Here is a 19728-nt window from a genome sequence, read left to right on the forward strand (position 1 = left end):
TTCTGCAGTTAGCAAATGGAGCAAAATCTCTCTCCGCTGTGGGGCTTTTAGCTTGCCTTCTTTTATCAAAGCCTCCAGCAGGATATAAAGCCCTTTTGTTGGGTGCCTCAGTCAGCAAACTGTGTCCCTTGATTTGAATCTGAGTGAAATACAGAAATTTTGCTGCTGCTCGTTTTATTCAAACTTTTATCTTTCATTCGGATATAAACCTCAGGTGACTCCAATTAACTAGGTGATCCAAATCCTAAGGCATAATATCTTTGCCTCAGGCCCGTGAATTCCTGTTTTTTCCCTTCTTAGTCCTGTGCTGTCACGTGGTGGTTAGAGACATTCCTCTCCACGAATCACCTGCCCTCACTAATGCATTTAAATACTGGCTCATTTCCTTCACTCTTTCATTTTCTCTTTAACAAATAAACAGGAAGAGAAAACCCATTGCACAGTGGGACTACAGCTGTAAATAAGAAAATTGTGCCTTTTCTTCATTGTATTTAACAAGAATCATTTTGATTGTATTTTTTCCTTCCACATAAAAGATATTTGTTACAAGCTATCAAAGTGCATTGATGTTTGAATAAGAAGGGGAGCAACTCCCCACTTTTCTTAATCCCAACTACAAAACCTGGCCTCAGGTGATGGGCAGGGAACACAATCAGCCGGTGGGCTCCCCCACTGTGCTCAGGGCTTCTCTTTACTAAGCAGAGCTTTAGTGAGCTGTGCTTCTGGTACACAGATACCCAGTACACAGGTCCAGCAGGAAAGATGGGGCAAGGTGCTTCATCCTGTCCATAGTTTGGTCCTGCCTTTCTGCGCAGCATAAGATAATATGGATGGGATATTTTGTTTTGATATCTTCTTGCTTCTTTCTGTGACAAAAGCCCCCTCTGAATGAACTGAAAGTTAGTGCATTATTGATAAAGCCACACAGTACTTGTGTTTCCAAGAATGTCATGGAATTTGCAGTCCATATTATTATGTCCTTTACCAAAATGCATTACTTTCTCTTCGTTTGATGTAGCAAAAGGGCAAAAAACAAATATGCAAAAAAAAAAAAAAAAGGATTCTAAGTCTTACAAAAATGTATGGTGACCCTCTTTTTTATAAGATGCAAGCATTTGCCAATTAATTCATTGCATTTAACTAATGCAGTATTAAATGTTACATATCAATCATAGTAGGTAAACTGTTGTTTCACTTAATTTTCTCTCTGTCCTATCATCAGCCTATATTTGTCAATGAGGGTTCCAGGTCCAGAAAGGTTATGAACTCTCCCCTGTTGTCTGGGAAATGGCAGAGACAATTCAGACCCAGGTCTGTCTAATGCCAAACATTGTGTTTTTGTCACTCTGTTGTCTCCCTAAGAAAAACCAAACTGTCTAATCTGTCTGCTGTTGGCTGGTGTAGTCTACTACATGTTGACTTTTTGTTTGCTTTCATATTATTTTTTTTTTTAAAGAAAGAAATGCATCTTCTTTTAAAAAGATTGTATTTATTTATTTGAGAGAGAGAGAAAGCACAAGCAGGGGGAGCCTCAGGCAGAGGGAGAAGGAGATGCAAACTCCCCGCTGAGCAGGGAGCCCTACTGGGACTCTGATCCCAGGACCCTGGAATCATGACCTGAGACAAAGGCGGATGCTTACCCGACTGAGCCACCCAGGCACCCTGTTTAATAGTCATCATTTAAACAAAAACTCTAAAAATCAAACATAGAGGAGATCTTTTACGCTACACAGTCTGTAAAAGGACATGTCCACTTGCCAGTTAAAACAAGGTGGTGACCTGGGCTTGCCTGTTGGGTCCACTCGGCCATCATTTTGTCCAGAAGGCAAATTAAGATCATGCACTTCATCCCAAACTACCATTAAAAGATTTAGTAAAGTAACTGCTATTGCCCAGTGTAGAGTTGGAAAGTACTAGGATTATTTTTTTTTTCCTCTTTAATTTACTCAGTTTAAATTTAATATGATCTGGTCGTAAGTCTGAAGCATTGGAATTTTTGCCTTTAGGGATCTGGCTAAGCTCAAACGTCATAAATTAGACTTTAAACATAGTTTTCACATTTAATTTCCAACGTCTTTGTAAAGCCCTGAGTAAGTTACAGTTTGAAAAGAAAATTAACTAGTTTAATTTATATGTATAGATCTATTTCTCCATATATGAAACTATTTAGAAAGCAAAGAAAAACAAATTATTTTTGTAAGTCAGAAATGCAGTGCACAAAGTAATAGTCTTTCAAATCATGAGACAACAGTCTGGGGTCTTTTGTAAGTGTTAATCCTTATCTCTGTAAAGGAAAAGTTTGCTGCCTTTGGCATAGGTCTTAGGAATAATTCCAGGGCACAACTAATCTCCTCAAAAGCGATCTTGAAATCTTTTGGGGGAATTATGTAAGGCGTCTTATGTTTTCATTTCTCCTACTTTGAGTATTTCAACTCATCCACAAAGAACTACTTCTCCACTGATTTTTCCCTGCTAAGGAGTTCCCGTTTTCTTTAGACTCAGCTGTAAGAAAGTGACACCCATCAAGTTGCCTCGAGTAATGGGATTTGGGGCACCTGGGTGGCTCAGTTGTCTTCCCCAGGTGATAATCTCGGGCTCCTGGAATCGGGTCCCACATCAGCCTCCCTGCTCAGCGGGGAGTCTGATTCTCCCTCTCCTTTTGCCCATACCCATCACTGCTTATGCTCTCTCTGTCTCTCTCAGATAAATAAAATCTTTACTTTTTTAAATCTTTTTTTAAAGATTTTTTATTTATTCATTGAGACCAAGTGAGAGAGAGAGAGAGCTCTCTCATGAGTGAGAGGGGCAGAGGGAGAGGGAGAAGCAGGCAGCCTCATGTAGGACTCGATCCCAGGACCACGACATCACGACCCAAGTGGAAAGCAGACACTTAACCAACTGAACCTCCCCGGCGCCCTAAATAAAATCTTAAAAAAAAAAGTAATGGGGTTTGTTTCAAGGATATATGTAGTAGTGAGAGGTTGGAACTTCCCTGAACTTGGGGGCAGCTCATACTTGGGATCTGAGGCAGCCCTGGAGTCTGGGGGCTATAACCCCATGTCACAGGAGGCTCTGAGTTCTACCCTGGGCTCTGGTCAGCACCACTGATGTTTTCTCAGCCTGTGGGACTCTGCTTATGTCACCTCGTTTCCCCTCATGCTTCCAAGGGACTGGTCTGTACTTCCCAGTCGTGCTTCTGAAGGAGAGAGTCTGATTGGCCAAGTAAAATACCATCGTCCTGTGAGACAGAGCCTTTTTCATTTAACTGTTGAACAAATATTTGAGTGCCTCTTGGGGGCCAGGCACACAATGATGAACAAATAGACCCCAATTCTTTTCTTCTTGGAGCTTACGGCATAGTGGGGGTGTTGTCAAATAAGTGTTCCAAATTAAACAGTATTCAGATACTACCCATATAGATGCAAAAGTGTGATTGGCCGGTCCTGTGCCTGGAGGGATCTGTGGTGCCCTAAGAACAGGTAATGGATAATGACGTGGGAATGTTAGGGAAGATTTCCAGAACCATGACTTCCAAGCTGTGATCTGAAGGGTCCATAGGGGAGGATGAGCCAGAAAAGGAGACCAAACCGAGGGCCAGGGAAGTCGGAGGAAGCCAGGACAGTATGAGAGTGTTCTTTCCTGTGCAAGTCAGGTCAGTTGACCCTGAAAATTTCCTTTTAAATTTCCATTTAGCACCCTGGAGGGCTATGGTGACATTGACAAGCACCATCTGAGTGAGTAATGGGAACGAAGCCAGATTATAATGCAATGACAAGCTAATGTAAGGGGAGGAATAGAGATGATTATGGACAACTGTCTAGAAGTTTGCCTGTGAAGGTGATGTGGGAATATGCAGACAATGGAGGGGTTTTGTTTTATTTCATTCCTGAGGTGAGAGACACATTTGCTTGTTTGCAGGTTGAATTTATGAGAGAACAGTAGAATTATCAGTCCTTTTCGGGAAAAGGATCCCAAAGCACACTTGTTGGGTTGTCCTTCTCTGGAAGGAGGGAGTGCTCCCTGCTATAACCAGTGAAAGAGGGCAGTGGGGCAATGAACATGGCCTTCTGCATTTGGTGGCAGGGAGTGAGGGACTCATAGTCTTGGCTAGTATATGTGTGAAGTAGGAGGCATTGTGTTCTGCCAAGTCAGGCAGGAGCCAAGGAACTCAGAGGCTGGAGATTCTCATTACAGAGTATGGGAGGGAAGTTGATTCGAGAAAATAGTGGGTGTCCTGGTACTACCAAGAGTCCAAATGAAGTTCGTGGTCATTGATGAACTTCATTTGGACTCTTGGTGCTACAGGCATTGAGAGGCATTGTTTGCGTCTCATATGACGTCTATAGGCACTTCTGCTACAGGAATGACTCAGGCCACCTCTGATTCTGCCCTAAACATATGTAAATTATGCCCGAAATGTGCAGCTTGTAGCAAGTTACAAACAAGTCTTGAAAATAATTGATAACACAAGAATAATTTTAAATAAACGTAAATACATTTTCTTATATTTCTGTAATACCTGAAATAAACCAAAGTAATGACTTAACAGAAACACAAGAATTGAAAACTTCCCATATTTCTGTCAGCTCACTAAGGGGCCACATATCACATTTTCTTTATCCATTCATCCATTGATGGGCACTTCAGTTATTCCACATCTTGGCTATCCTAAATAATGCTGCAGTGAACATGAGATGCATAGATCTTTTTGAGTTAATGTTTTCATTCTCTTCAAGTAAACACCCAGAGGCGGAATTGCTGAGCTGTATGATAGTCCCCTTTTTATTTTTTTGAGGAAACTCCTACTGTTTTCCACAGTAGCTGCACCAATTTATACTCCCACCAACAGTGGACAAGAGTTCCCTTTTCTCCACATCCTCACCAGCATTTCTTATTTATTGTCTTTTCTATAATAGCCATTCTAACAGGTGTGAGGTGATACCTCATTGTAGTCTCGATTTGCATTTCCCTGATGACAAGTGATGTTGAGCATCGTTTCATGTACCTGTTGGCCATCTGTATGTCTTTATTGGAAAAATGTCTATTCAGAACCTCTGCCCACTTTTTAGTCAGATTTCTTTTTTGCTATTGAGTTGTATAAGTTCTTTATATATTTTGGATATTAGCCCCTTCAGAAGCATGACTGTTCAGTGGGTTGCTTTTTCATTTTGTTGATGGTTTACTTTGTTGTGCAGAAGTTTTTTAGTTTGATAGTTTGATGTAGGTCCTACTTGTTTATTTTTGCCTTTGTTGACATTGCTTTTGGGGTCAGATCCAAAAAAAATCATCAACAAGAATCAATATCAAAGAATTTACCACTATTTTTTTTTCTAGTTTTATGGTTCAGGCCTTACATTCAAGTCTTTAATCTATTTTGAGTTGATCTTTGGGTATGGTGTAAAAAAGTGGTCCAGTTTCATTCTTCTACATGTCCAGTTTTTCCAACACTATTCATTGAAGAAACTGTTCTCTCCTCTTTGCCTATTTTTGGCTCATTTGTCCTAAATCAATTAACCCTCTACATGTGAGTATATTTCTGGGTTCTCTATTCTGTCCCACTGATCATGTGTCTCTTTTCATGCCAATACCATGCTGTTTTGATTACTATAGCTTTATAATATAGTTTGAAATTAGGAAGGATGTTACCTTCAGCTTTGTTCTTTTGTTCTCAAGATTACTTTGTCCATTCATGGGCTTTTGTGGTTCCATATAAATTTTAGGAAGGTTTGTCCTATTTCTGTGGGAAAAAAAAAAAAAAGCCATTAGAATCTTGATAGGGACTTCATTAAATCGTTGCATTGCTTTGGGTAGTACGGACATTTTAACAATGTTAATTCTTCCAACTCATGAGATAGAGTATTATCTCATGCAGATTTTGAGTAGAACTAAATGAAATCCTATCCAGAAACATACTGGCCCCAGAGTTAGCTCAGTCATGACTACCTTCATGCCAGCCTGCTTTGCCCCAGAGTTAGCTCAGTCATGACTACCTTCATGCCAGCCTGCTTTCTTCTAAATGGTGACTGATCTGCCCTGCATCTCCTCCATTCCCACCTACCCTCTTCCCAAGCCAGGTGTGCTCTTTGGAGAACATGGAGATTGGGACTTGTTCCACATGGGGAGGATCTCATGATACAGCTGGCTTTGATCTTTGTCTTGCTGTCCTTCACCCCCTCTGGCAGGTGGGCGATGAAGGATACCGAGAATGGGGCTGCGGTAAATTTTTGTGTTTGATTGCTTGAATGGCTTGAGTACCAGACTGAAGAAACCCTACTTAAGCTGGTCTATTTCCTCCCTATCCTACCACCTAAGGCCCAAGTTTGCCTGCCCAACCAACATGAGCTTAAAGCTTCCCTCCCCTCAAAATAATGATGGATGTGTGATTGTAATTGATTGTCCACTCATAACCTCTTGGTCAGGTCGCCAGTAGCGTTAATTTGTGAGACTGACCGGTTGGGCACGGAGAACAGAGCTGATTAGTGACATCATTGTAGACTGCAGATCAATGAAAGGCACCCTTCACATAAAAATCCCTGCCCCAGGCTCTGTTCCTCATCACTTTATCTTCACCTCCTGAAAATGTGCACTCATTTAGAGTATTAAAGGGAAATCGAGAAAAACACACAAGAAATTTTAGAAGCACTATATCCTGCCCTGGGCCTGATAAGAAATGCAGATTTTGTATGATTTCTTTTAGCAATGTTTACTTAATTTGGAACAAATACTCTGGTTGGAACAAATGGTTTTGAAAAAATTCAAAGCGGTTTTTCATCTGAGTACAGCTTTATTTAAGTGTGTTTAACCTAGATGTTTGCTTTGTTCTTGGGGGCTTTGTAAAACAAGCCACGTGATTCTGAAGAGATAAGTGACCAGATAAGTCGCTGTAGGGGGGATAAAGGGGAGAGAGACAAGCAGGAGCTCTGTTGGCCTGGAACTATTTAGGAATTCTGCATGGCTTACTGGTCTCAAAGAACAGCAGATCTCTGTACCGACAAGTAATAAGTGACATTAAAAAAGGATTCTTTTCCAAAGGAAACTGAAACTACCTTCTAAGTAACAGATAAAAGTAACATCAAAATAAACTTCTAAAAGAAATATTTGCTCATTAAAGATAATTCTTAAAGTTTCATAGAAAAAAAGAAGGGAGATTACCATAGGCAAAGCATTTCCCACATTAGAGCTTACAAAACAAAAACCTGCATCTTGGTGGTTTTCTTTCATCCCTTTTCTGTCTATGCTGCTGATTTTTGGCAAATGGATGTAATTATGCTGCACATGCTACTTTGTATCCTTTTTCCACTTGCGGTGTAATTTTTTTTTCATCCACTACTTACTTAAGTACTATTTTCATGATCTTACTGATGAAAGTACTATGCCGGTATTTGGGCTCCCATTGGATTTTAAGGCTGCTCTGCTACCCATGTTGCTGCTGTTCACATCTCTATGGAGGAGGGAGCCTTCCCTCCTCCTGCATTAGTGAGTGGGTGCTCACAATGTATGTGTCCAAAGGGATTAATATTCAATGTGCAGTTATTGCAAGGTTATTTTAAGTGCGCCGGTAAACACGTCTTTTAAAGAAAATACAACACATTTAAAGGAAATACATTGGGGGTGTTTTGAAATCAGTACCAAGATGAGTATTCAGGTTTTCTCTAAAAGCAGAGGAAGGAGGCAGAGGGGGAGACCTTGCCTTTAGTGAATTACAAGCAGGCTTCAGCTGTGGCCTGAATGTTTAAGTCAATAGACTGGTGAAGTTAAACACCCAGTTCCTGGCATTCTCGCAGCACCCAGCACCCCACATCCTGGGGCACTTACACACTTACTGAAACTGATCAGAGGAAACGGCCATGCGAGAGGATATGGAAGAGATGCATATACTCCGGGAGTATTTGGTATTTGCTTTGGAAACATGATGTGATTTTTACTCCATCTATGGGTGTTTATCGTTTCTGCACCGGAGTTCTTAGGACGAGCGCACTTAATACTTAGTGGCCTGACTTCCAGGGTAGTCACTGGGCCCTCTGCGGGATGGGGCCATATGGCCACGAAATGCTAATGAAGGGTTCCCTTCACTGAGGGTTTTCAAGTAGTCCTTGGTCTTAAGTGTCCGGCCAGGGGACGGTTGCCACAGGTTGCGTGGATGGAACCTGGCCTTGGGGATTGTTGCAGAAACAGACAGGTGCCTCCAGGCACCCTGAGCAAGTCCAGAATGCAGCAGAGATGGGGAACTTCTCCAAGAGGAGTCTTACAAAGTTTAGCTCTTTCCTGCTAAACAGAACTTTCAGGGTAGGAGATAGGAAGACAATGAGATAAAGAGAGAACTCAGCATAGATGAAACAGTCCCTGGCTTGTGGCTGATGGATTACAGAGCCAGCCTTCCCCTCTGCTGTGGGAATGGGAGCTTGCCTCTGCTATACCCCTACTGATTTGTTGGTTTAAGGGACTGTCGCTCTTCTCTTCTTGCACTCTCCACAGTTCCCTGCTTTTCCCTACGATCTCCCTTCTTTCTGGTCAGTAGGATGCAATTTCATTATTATATTGGAAAACAATCTAAAATAGCAGTGGTTAAAGGTTGCTTATGTGGAAACCAAAGAAACAAGTATCAGCCAGTTTCCCCATAGAACCCCAGCAGGAGAGCTCCCTGCCAAGGGGACCACCTTTTCAACTGTCTCCCAGAATCCTTTTTTTTTTGTCAGAAGCATTGCTGTGCCAATAGAAGGAGCCACAGTGAGGGAAGAAGGAAGGGAAGGAGCTAGCAGAGGCAGAGATGGAGAGGGCAAGAAGCAGAAGGGTAGCCTGTGGTCCAGCGGAGAGGAGTCCCAAACAGGCACAAATCCCCCACAGGAGCTCCAAACCTGCTGAGATTTGGTGCCATTTAGTGTAGCGTAAACAGAGCTATGCATCCTCAAGTACTGACCCCTGAGGTTTTGTCCCGAATACCACTGGATCCAATAATCCTACTTCTCATTATTCTTTCTGGACCCTGCAAAAGGGGTTGGAAGACAGTCAAATTACGTTTGTTGAAATATCTTCTTTTTAAATTTTATTTGTGTATTTATTTTTGAGAGAGAGGGAGCACAGTGGGGGGAGGGGCAGAGGGAGAAGCAGGTGCCCTACTGAGCAGGGAGCCCAAAGCAGGGCTCCATCCCAGGACCCTGGGATTAGGACCTGAGCTGAAGGCAAATGCTTAACTGACTGAGGCACTGAGGCGTCCCTGTTGAAGTATTTTTAAGAAAGCGGCAAGCCATTGTAATTGTTTTAGACTGATTGTTGTAGAAAATGGTTAATCCTTCTTTCAGCTTATTTGCTTACTGAGAGGCAAACAATGGTCATCTACGGGAGAGGTTAAAATGTGCTATGGCAGACTCCTTTCTCAAAGATATGGGGAAAAGAGCTGGGCAGTTTAAATGTGTTGACCTCTTTAGAGGGAAAGGGTGCTATAAATGCTACCGCTTCGTACGATGATGTCGCTCTTTCAAATATTTATTTTAGCCCTAGTTTCATGCCAGTTCTAGAAATCAAAGCTTCTTAAAAAAAAAAAAAAATGTTTCTTAACTCTGTATTTGTCCTTTTGCCCCAATATGAAAGTGCTAAATATTTGTAAGCTACTAACTGTTCCAAGGGGGAAAAAAAAGAAAAGGAAAGGAAAATTTAAATACCTTGGCTTGGTCAGGTGACAGTATCCCTTGAACGTGGAGATGCTCTGGAGAAGGGCTTGTGTGCCTATGACGTCAGGGAGGCAGAGTGTCACAAGCTGTGCCCACAGGCTTTGATCCCGCCCCCAGAATGGTAGTTGTTGATTATTACCCCGTCAGCTATAAATCTGACTTCTCTGCCCTTTATCTTCAGTCTCTCTGAAACATTTAAAGTCAGTGAGCTGGTTTAAATATTTACTCATGAAGAAACAGGTTATGGTTTGTTAAAGGCCATCACTAAATTAAATGGAAGTTAGATTAAGTACAGTTTACTTAAAAAATATAAAATCCAACAGGTCTGTTTCATGACGTTACGGACTTTTGCAAATGGAACAGTGATTTGTGTGTGCGTCCATTAAATGCTTAGCATATAAATAAATGTGGAGAAAGCGTCCTAACAGTTTATGCCAAACTACGGTGAAAATACTCAGCGTTTAGGCTCCAAATGCCCTCCCTTCCCCCGGCAGGACATTTATTCTTGTGAGGTAGTATATAAGGGTTCACATGGAGCCAGGGGACCAGGATTTGGTCCCCTGTGGGCTCACATTCTAGAAGGGACTGGAATATGTTGCCTTCACCAATGGATGGAGACCTTTTCGTTTTTAAACAAGGGTGAATGCCTGGCTACTTCCCATATCAACTATGTAAGGAAGGGGATTTAATTTAGGGCATGTTATTTTGAGGACAAAGAAGAGAAGGACCAGGAGAGTTTAAGATCGTAAATCTAAAATTCTGAAGGGGCTAGACATTTCCTCTGTATTTCTCAGCCTGAGTTTGCAGGAATTCTCTGTGGTGTGCTTATTTAATGCCTTTACTTCACAGCCAGACAACACAGAGAAGGGGAGATAGGATTTGAACCCTGGTCAACCTGACAGCACAGACATGCCAAGTTCAATACTCACCTCTCTAGGTGAACTCGGAAGAACCTCTCTTATTCCTGTAAGAGAGTTTAAAATAATTTTTTCAAAAGATTTTATTTATTTGACAGACAGAGATCACAAGTAGGCAGAGAGGCAGGTAGAGAGAGAGGAGGAAATAGGCTCCCTGAGGAGCAGAGAGCCCGATGTGGGGCTCGATCCCAGGACCCTGGAACCATGACCTGAGCTGAAGGCAGAGGCTTTAACCCACTGAGCAACCCAGGCACCCCTAAAATAATTTTAAGATTAAGAAAAAAATTGAAACTATAAATGAAATGTAATTGAGTCTTTCTCCTTGGAGAGATAGTTTAAAAAACTCAAATGTTACAAAAGGTGGTAAAAGATAAAAACGGAAAGCTTCAAGTCCTTTATCAAACAGAAATTGGGTTTTTAAAGATAATATTCCACCTTAGGGATTTAAAATATCATTTTAACGACTTTTTAAAATTATTTTGTTTATCTCAGAGAAATTATTTTAAATATTCATGAGAATTCTGTCTATATTATGAATCATGTAGCAATTTCCTTAAACATTCAAAAAATATCTTTTGATACACAATTATAATTAAAAGGAGGACATGTTTCTTTTTTTAACTGTTGCAAATAATTTTTTAACTTATTGAAATACAAATCACATACAAGAAGATGCATATAATTCAGTGAGTTTTGATAGATCTATACACCTGTGTAATCACCTCTCTAGTAAAGATGTGAAACACTGCTGTCATTTCTCTCAGAAGGGAAGTCCTGTTAACTGATGACTTTGGAGTAACTTCAGAATGTTTCTCTTTATCTTACCAGCTGTTGTGAAAGATATGGTTTAGGCATCTTTTTGTTCTCTTGCATTTAAAAAAAAAGTATGCATGTATATAGTATTGTTTTCTGAACATTTCATTTTCTGTCAGGAGACCCAAGAGTTATGAAATGAAATGTTGAATTTGTCTTTAAATGAGCAAAGTCTTCAGTATGAAACTTAAAAAAAAAAGTCATTGAAAACTAATCATTTCTGGAAAGCTTTCCAGTGGTTATAGGAGGCATACTTTTCTTTAAAATAGGAAAAATCACTTTTTGGTGTTAGGCTGCTTAGCTCAGGAAGCACGTCAGGGAGTACTTTTTGACTGCCTAATGCTAGTCTAGATACAGTGGAATAATCATAAAGACATTTCTGCGATGTTGTAATTTACCTGTGGACCAGTCTGCCCACATGTACATTGACAAATGCGTTGAATGCCTTCTCTGAACATTGATGTGGGTGCTAGGGACCCCGCAGTCAAAAACACATATGAAATTCTCAGTGTTCAAGGAATGGGCATTCCGATGCTCCAGAGAAAGGCTATTTTTTAAAAATAAGGTAGTCACAAAATGCCTAAGTAAAGTGATTCTACGGCAGGACCCTGAAGGAGGAGAGAAGGGAGTGAGCTGAGCTCCGAGTGTTGGGGCAGAGCCAGCAGCACACTTGGCAGAGCTGGAGCTCAGTGAGTGGGGCGGCTGGACTTGGGGAGAGGGCATAGACTAAGCAAAGCTGGTGGACCATTGTAAGAGCCGCAGTCTTGCTACAGGAATGACACTGCCTGACTTCACTTTTAAGAAATCCGTCTGGCTGCTGTTCAGAATAGATCTCAGGGGAGCAAGGGAAGGAGTAAGAAGACTAGTTAAATACAGTATTATTAGCTGTTACAACAAATCGATGCACCTTGAAAAATAGGCTTTCCACCCTTTTCTCTAAGATTTCATTATTCATGTATTTAATTTAATCAATTTAATTTAAATACATTTAGTTAATTTAATGATTAGTTATATTAACAATATAATATTTGTTATACTTTGCTTGCTCTGTGTGATGCCAAACAAAATCACAGAGGAATAATGTTTGACTTTTTTTTTCCCTAAACTTGGGGAAGCTACAAATTTGGAAGAGGCTAACTGAAGATTTTACATCAGTGCCCTAAGATTTTAGTTCATCACAACTGTTGTCTATTACCTTAGGACCTAGGGACACAGATGAAGATCTGAGCAATAAAATTGGGGAAGTTTCTCTCTGACTTCCAATACTAATTAACACTGAAAGGACACTCTCATGGAACTATCCACTTTGGTCATCCCAGGATGAATGGAGATCAGTATCCACGTGACGTTTCTCACATGTTAGCTCATGTCACTTTCTCTGTAACATGACAAGAGGATGTGATTCTGAGTCCTGGTCCTAGCAATAACTCTCAACTCAATAATCTAACTTTTCTGGGACCCAGGTTTTTCATGTGTCAAATGAAGATTCTAGTGATTTTAAAAGGAAATGAGGTGTTGGTTGAATTCCCTAATCTGCTTCACTGTTCTCAGCCTCCAGAAAAGTGGGCTCTTTCCAACTGCACCCAGAGTTGTGTCCTTTATCATGAGTTACATCAACTGTAGAATTTTAAATAAATTAGTGGCATATCAATTCTGCTGGCCTAGGAGATAGCAAGAAACACGATCTGCATCCAGATTTCCTTTTCAGTGGAGATCCAGCCATGTGAGGCTGTGCATAAACATATATGCCTTTTTTTTTTTTTTCCTAGTTGGAAGTTAATGGGCAGAAATAATTTTGAGTTTCATCATCTTGGGATAATTTCACAGGAGATTACTTCTTTAAATGCTGTAGTGAGGTAAATAAAAATTATCCACTTTACTAATAACAGGGAACCTGACAATTATAGGATGCAGAGTCCTTGGGTGAAAGCGTGCCGATCTCAAGACCGCCTTCTCCACTTGGAGGAAGAACGAACAAGGTCGTGCTTTAACAAGGACTTGGAGTCCAGGCGCCTGAATGGAGCCTGGCACTCAAAGGGTTAAGCAGTCCGCTCAGAGAAGAGGGAGGGCCAGGGCCCGATTTCATATCTTTGTTCCGGTTCCCAGATGGCAACCCCGTGTGTCAGTCCCAGTTGAAGCAAAACTATTTTTGAGCTTGTGTATCCTTTGGCACAGATGTTCAAGGCCGTAATAATGTGTTTCTCTTATGGTGTCCTTTCTGTTTCTTGGTGTTGAAGTTTCAAAGCTTCATTGTTTCATCGGTCACATAAACACAGCAAGACCTTATAGGACTGTGGAATAATAAAAAGAAGAAAAACATCCTTGAATGCAGGAAAAAACAGTTTCACTTTATCATATGTGTAGAATACTATAGACAATTTGTATTTACTATAGTAAATACATTTACTATAAATTTATAAATAAATTTACTATAGTAAATACTATAGACAATTTGCTGCCATTTTGTGGCTTATAATTTTTTCAGTGTTAATTACGGTGTTTATCGTAATTAAGGTACCAAATAGTTATACTTATAATGTACCCAGCACTGAAGAGAAATTTAAAGTAATGAACTTGCTCTTGGCATGACAGACTTTCTCAAAACAGCACAGAGAGGTAAAAGTCTTGAGTCAACCCTGGGGTTCAAAATGTGGCCAGTGAGGGCCTGTTGCTCTGCCCCTGACCAGCCAGCTGCTCTCCTGTGATAACTGCCTTTTCTGCTCCTATTCTTTCCCTTGTTATCCCTCAGAGACATGCATGGTAGTATTTGTTCTGTACAGTCCTGGTGGGCAACGCAGCTCTGGGCCAAGTGATCTGGAAGCAAGATTGAGAATAGAAACAGTCTAGTGAAGTAATTTACCAAGTCTCGGCTACTGTGACATCAGCCTCCCGTCACAGGCTCGCCACCTGGGATTTTCTCCGAGGATGCTTCTTCCCGTCATGATGAGCTTCAGGATCCGCCCTGAGCTCCGGCCCTTCAGATAACTCTCTTCCTGCCTCCTAGGCCTTCACAGATGTCTGTCTTAACTGTTGCCAGCCTGAATCCCTCACCGACCACCCCAGCACCTCTCTTAGCAACACTCCTGACCCCTTTGTCTGCTTAGCTCCACATCACACCGGGCTGCTGAGTGCCTGTATAGCCCAGGTCCCGTTAATTTGACCTTTGCGTTTCTGATAGTGCATTGCATATCGTGTATCTTAAAGAGTAGAAACTGTCTTCTTCATCTGTAATTCTGTTTTGTCCTGTTGAGAAGAAATAGAGCTGTTCAGTTTAATGCCTTATAAATACAGATAATTTTCATTTTCCAGGTAGAAACATTCACATTTTGGACTAATTCATAAAATCTAAAACCAAGGGACACCTGGGGAGCTCAGTCAGTTAAGCAGCTGCCCTTAGCTCGGGTGATAATCTCAAGGGTCCTGGGATCGAGTCCCACGTCGCCAGGAATCTGCTTCTCCTTCTGTCCCCTCCCCCGCCGTCTTAAATAAATAAAATCTTTTTTAAAAAATTCAAAGCCAAATTTAAAGAAATTTTTTTTTAAAGTCTCTGCCACTTATGGTTGGTAACAGAGTCAACAGTGATGGGGTAAGAATTCTGCCACAGACACACCCTCAGTTGACCAGTCCTCCCCTTCACCGGCTGTCTCCCCACCAGTGCTGGGAAGCAAACCATGGGAGATGATGGTTCTGGGTCCACACTTAGTCCTCATTGCTTTGCCTGCTCCCCCACCCACCTTGTGTGGTCCAAACAAAACAGGCTTCTGTGGCCACCCAGTGGTCTGCACGGCCCAGCCTGGCAGGATGCAGGCCGGTTAGGAGGCCTTGGTGTGCAGCTGAGAAGGAGGTGATCACTGAGAACCTGGGTAGTGGTTGAAGAGAAGCAGAGGAGAAAAATCCAAGTATTCAAGTATTCAGGGAGATGATTTTCAAAGCAGTATACAGTGCTGATGTGAAAGAAGAGTCTAAAGTCACTATTTTTCTAGCAGTTTCAATACAAAGTACTTATTAGAGCCATCAGAATGAAAGCTGGCACTGTGGGTTCTGGCTTAGAAACAAAAGGAAACTGTATTGGCATGGTAATGCTTTGTACTTGAATTAAGTACTATCAACTTCCTTTTCAGTGTGGGTCATAGACATCTACACCATCTAACCCATTGGCATGGTGACCCCTGGAGCAGTGGGGAGGGTTTGGGTGGTGCTGCCACAGAGGAGAGAGGAGCTTGGCTGCCCCCAGACTCATAAAACATGCTGTGAGAGGTCGTGTATGTAGTTGGAAGAGCTTTGCAATGGAAAATAATGGTCTTGGTTGAAAGCCCATGTCTACACACACCAAGTGCAAGCTTGGTAACTTCTGCCTTGTTTTTCAAAATCAATTTTTATAAACACACAGGTTAGCAATTCAGGTCAGAAAATGCACCAGGTTGTGTTGATGAGAATTCGAAACTGCCAAATCTCTATTTAATTTCACACCATCCACTTATTGCCGCATAATGCTGCCGGGAACTTCCTTGACGACTACAAAGCACCAACGTGGAGGGGGAGTTTGACTCCCCAGGTAATACTGAAAAGGCAACTGGAGGAGAGAGAAGAGGCCTAGGATTAAAATATGGCCAACATGGGCTAGAACTTTCCATTGGTCAGTGCATCTGTTTGCTTGCGAGTGCTCCGCTCGGCCAGATGGCCTTCTAGGCGTCTTTCTCTCTACCATCTCTTTCCTTTACTTCACTCGGGTGCAAGCACTTCCCTTCCCGTGCTGGCAATCCAAAATGCCCATTTGATTGTCACCAGCCCACCTTCAGGAATAAATAGAGTCAAATTACCTTGTCCAAGCAACGGGTCTTTTTTTCCACCGTAATTTGGCGGTAAGGGAAGACCATTTAAATATGGGCAGGAGAACGAGACACATGATAGTATACATGAGAAAACAGAGATTTCTCCTCTGTGCCTTCCTTGCAAACATCATTTCTATCCACGGCTTTTCCTTCATTACCCCTTTTTTGCATGATTTAAGTATGTAACATTGGTTTTGCCTAGGGTTTGTTCATGTTTCTGTTTGTCTGTCACCATGTAGATAATAAGTTCAGATCATGGTCTTAGTGCTCAAGGAACTAGGAAGAAAGAAGAATCGTAGTGTTTTAGTCCCTTCTCTCCAAATATCTATACCAGTCATACAAATATAAGCCTTTGAAACAATTTGGAAATCTACTAAAATTGGACTCAGTTGTGGAACTATCAGTGTTAGTTGTATTAGTTGGTGTATTAGGTTGGGAGAGGTTTGCAATGGAAAATAATGGCCTCAGCTGAAAGGGGAACATTTCAACTTTATTCCAGGTAAGATAAAGATCAGAATCCATGCAGCACTCTCTACACATACATTTAAGGAAGAGGAAGTGCCGGTCCTAGACCTCGTCTTCCATGTCCTTCAAGCGAGACCATGGCTTTAAACTCTTGGCTGGTGTGTCCGACCTTGTATTACCAGAGCTATCGCTGTAACTGATAGATAACTAAAATTTTTATTTGCTTACCAAAGAATTTTCTTATAATGGTTTTACTATTTTAGTCACAACATTCCTTGAGGTTTAGGTATTTTGTTAATTGTTGCTTATTGTTCTGTGACATTGCTTAATGTAACCAGTTAGATCATGTTGGTAAGACTCTGAGATACTTACATAAAAGCAGTGGTAGCTTTTAGTCTTGTAAGAAATGCATCTAAATGGGGCGCCTGGCTGGCTCAGATGGTTAAGCATCTGCATTCGGCTCAGGTCATGACCCCAGAGTCTTGGGATCGAGCCCCACATTGGGCTCCCTACTCAGTGGAGAGTCTGCTTCTCCCTCTTCATCTCCCTCTCCCCCTGCTTGTGTTTTCTGTTTCTGTACCTCTGTCAAATGAATAAATAAATCTAAAAGAAGAAAAGAAAAAGGAATGCATCTAAACTTCTGAAGGGACTATTTTGGTATGTTTTTATTGTTAATTTTCCTTCTGAACTTTCCAGTGCTTTAGGGATGTGTTATGAGGACACAGGCATGCACACGCTGTTACAAGTAGCTCATTCTGTCGGTTTAGCCCACGGCCTATCTGTGACATAGGTGGTTTCAACGGTGTTAAAAGTCCAGATTCTGACATCATAATAATTATAATACAGTGTCTGATTCTGAATAATAATGGGAAAAGCGTGGCTAACACAGAAAATCTTACTGTGTATGAGGTACTATGCCAATCAAGTACATTATTTCATCTAGTTCTCACAAAAATCCTGTCCGTTTGATCTCATTATATCCTGATTTTACCAGTAAGGAAACTGAGGCAAACAGCTGTCATTGCTGGTTGTAAGACTGCTGGTCAATGGCAAAGTGGGGATTCAAGCCCAGACTGTTCGCTACCAAGCTCTTAATCGTTAGAATGTGCAGTGTTTACAGTAAGTTTTAAAGTCAGAAAAGGACAGAAGGAAGAAAGGGTGAGGACGTGCTGATATATATGTTGACATATGGAGTAGTGTAGGGAGGCTTCTGTCTCAGTCCTTTTTAAAGGTTTAATCCATGGTCCTTCAGATGCAAAGCGCTTAAATTGGTCAACAAGAAATGCTTCCAGCTCTAGGAGCACCTGCCAGCAGATTCCCAGTAAAAACAGGAGATCAGACCTTTAGAGTCTGTGTGTTTGCTATTTTAGTTCTCACTTAGTAAACTCAGGTTCATGTAAACACAACTTAAATAGGCTCTTGAATATTCGAGCAGTTTACTGCTAGAATCTGCTCATTCAGTTTGTTATTATGTATATTAATTTATCTGGACAGTCATTGGTACCATTTTCTGCTTCATCAGTAGGTAAATTAAAAGCAACTGTTCTATATAACGAAAATAATGATACTGCATTCTTATCTTTCACCCTTTGATTCATAACAGTGTTCTGTCAATACCAAGATATTAACAGTTGATTGCCTTTCTTTACTCCCCAAGAGATGTTTTAAAACCACTGACTTTAGTGAAGATTTTCTATAAGCAGAGACAAAGTTGCAAATAAGAACTGATAACGGATAGACCTATTGTTTAAAGAACTTTATACTTTTCTAATAACAAAACTGTTCTATGGTGCAGTGTTTTGGTGAAAGCTTTCCAGAAGGCAGTAAAAGGCTTTGATATTCATATAACCGATGTTTTAATTGCAATATTTGGACCTTTCCTTCTATAATTTAAAAAGTAATAATGGAGTAACTGGAATCACTTTAGAATATTGACTATAACCATATATTTTTAAGTGTCTTATATGAGAGAGTAATGTTTGTTGATAATCTAAGGGAAATTACTATTTAAATGACTTCTCACAAGGATATGAACATATCCTTGTGAGCATATAAAGCACGCCTTAGTGCTTTAAATTTAAGAATGGATATATTTTCCCCCTCCTTCCCTGCTCCCCCAAGAAGGGTATTTCACATTTTCTTCGTGGTTTCCTCCCAAAAAGCATGATAAAAGGCTGACGATGCCAATAAAACAGTGATGGGCAGGCAGCCCAGAGGAAGACAGAAACTGACCAAGTCAGAGCTGGAAGGTGAAGAGAAGGTTCAGAGATCCTCCGTGGGAGCTCTCAGGGCCACCTGCTCTGCACTGTGCCCAACAGAATAGCCTCCATCCCATGACACCACAGTTGGAGAGCCTGTCGGTGCCATTGCAATATACTAGATTTCATACAGATGGATTTTTTTTGGTTCCAAGGTTATTCTTTCAGCTTTCACATTCCACTTTCTTTATATTCTGTGGACCATAGATACAACTTGGCCAGATGGGAAATAAAGATATAAAAGTTTACTTCTTAGGGGTGTGTCCTGTTTATAACACAGCCATATTTGTGAATCATCTATATTAACATTAAAAGAAAGTATGCTTGAGACCACTTTGGGACTCTGCCTTGATTTGCTCGCATTTATATTACAAAAAAAAAAAAAAAGAAAACCCAACCCTGGTAATTAGTGCAGTGCCCTGAAGGGAAGTTATAAGAAAGAATCAAGCTCAGAAGTTCTGTATTTATCAGTAGATGTTAGTTACAACACAGCTCAACAAAGGAAAGGGGCTTACAAACTTGTACTATTTTTGATGTGCTCTCTTCAAAAAAGAAAATCAGTAAAAACACTTAGGGCAGGCACTACCTTGGAAACTCAGCACTCAGAGCATGTTTGAAACTGGCCTGACATGATGAACCTTTGGTTTACGTGCATACAACTGCCTGTCCTAGACATAGGTGTGGGATGATACTCTGCCCCGTGCCTACTAGTCTCAGAAGCTGGTAAACAGATGTCAAGCTTAAAAACATAGGATTTGGCTGATGCTTCACAAGT

General features: G+C 41.0%; 1 protein-coding gene across 3 annotated transcripts in view; it reads left to right on the top strand.

Annotated features, from left to right (window-relative positions):
- TNFRSF19 (TNF receptor superfamily member 19) overlaps window positions 1-19728 on the top strand; it is a 90737-nt gene that overhangs the window by 44067 nt on the left and 26942 nt on the right. The gene's annotated exons all lie outside the window — the stretch shown is intronic.

The sequence above is a fragment of the Mustela nivalis genome (genome assembly GCF_964662115.1).
Source record: "Mustela nivalis genome assembly, chromosome: 15".
NCBI classification, from domain to species: domain Eukaryota; kingdom Metazoa; phylum Chordata; class Mammalia; order Carnivora; family Mustelidae; genus Mustela; species Mustela nivalis.